The sequence below is a fragment of the Octopus bimaculoides genome, chromosome 16 (assembly GCF_001194135.2).
Source record: "Octopus bimaculoides isolate UCB-OBI-ISO-001 chromosome 16, ASM119413v2, whole genome shotgun sequence".
NCBI classification, from domain to species: domain Eukaryota; kingdom Metazoa; phylum Mollusca; class Cephalopoda; order Octopoda; family Octopodidae; genus Octopus; species Octopus bimaculoides.
In genome coordinates, this window is record NC_068996.1 from 39,095,780 (window position 1) to 39,096,891 (window position 1,112).

Sequence of the window (1,112 nt, forward strand, 5' to 3'; positions counted from 1 at the left end):
CATGCATCACAAGTATGGAAGCATTTGGTGAAGTCGATTTCACTTGAAAAGCGAATACACAAAAACATCAAAATAGAGAGTGAAGCTTTTTGCCGTTGCTACGTCAATACCGGAAGTTGACATTGCATCACAAGTATGTAAGCATTTGGTACAAAAACGTCAAAATAGAGAGTGAAGTTTTTTGCCATTGTTACGTCAATACCGGAAGTTGACATTGAGGAACCTTTTTAAAGAAGTGAATCATAAATATAAAGCAATATTATTTATTTTTAATTAAAAAATCAAATGAAGAGCCTAATATTTATCCGAGGTCAAATTATTCATGCATCATAAGTATGGAAGTATTTGGTGAAGTCGATTTCACGTGAAAAGCAAATACACAGACATCTCTGTTTTATATATTAGAAGAGAAGATATATATATATATACAAGGCTGGCCAAAAGTCACCTGACAATAAATAAAAAAACCATTCAATTCCATGATTAAAACAGAAAATTATTTTATATCAGACTTTGCTAATAAACAGACAAATGTTGAAAAAGAATGATTTTTAACTCACAGCATTCAATTATTAAACATTCATGATTGGAATGAATAAATAAAATTGAATATTATGTATTTATGGAACTTTGATTTACTGTCAGGTGACTAACCCTGTATATATGTGTATGTATGTATATATATATATATATATATATATATATATATATATATATATATATATATATATATATATATATATATATATATATATATATATACATTCATGCATACATGCATACATTCATACATACATGCATACATACATACATACATACATACATATATAAATACACACACATATATATTTCTATCTATATACATATATATATACACACACATTTCTATATATATCATCATCATCATCGTCGTCGTTTAACGTCCGCTTTCCATGCTAGCATGGGTTGGACGATTTGACTGAGGACTGGTGAAACCGGATGGCTACACCAGGCTCCAATCTAATTTGGCAGAGTTTCTACAGCTGGATGCCCTTCCTAACGCCAACCACTCAGAGAGTGTAGTGGGTGCTTTTACGTGTCACCCGCACGAAAACGGCCATGCTCAAAATGGT

General features: G+C 30.8%; 1 protein-coding gene across 2 annotated transcripts in view; it reads left to right on the plus strand.

Moving 5' to 3' along the window:
* LOC106869947 (glutaredoxin domain-containing cysteine-rich protein CG31559) overlaps nucleotides 1-1,112 on the plus strand; it is a 112,575-nt gene that overhangs the window by 106,702 nt on the left and 4,761 nt on the right. The gene's annotated exons all lie outside the window — the stretch shown is intronic.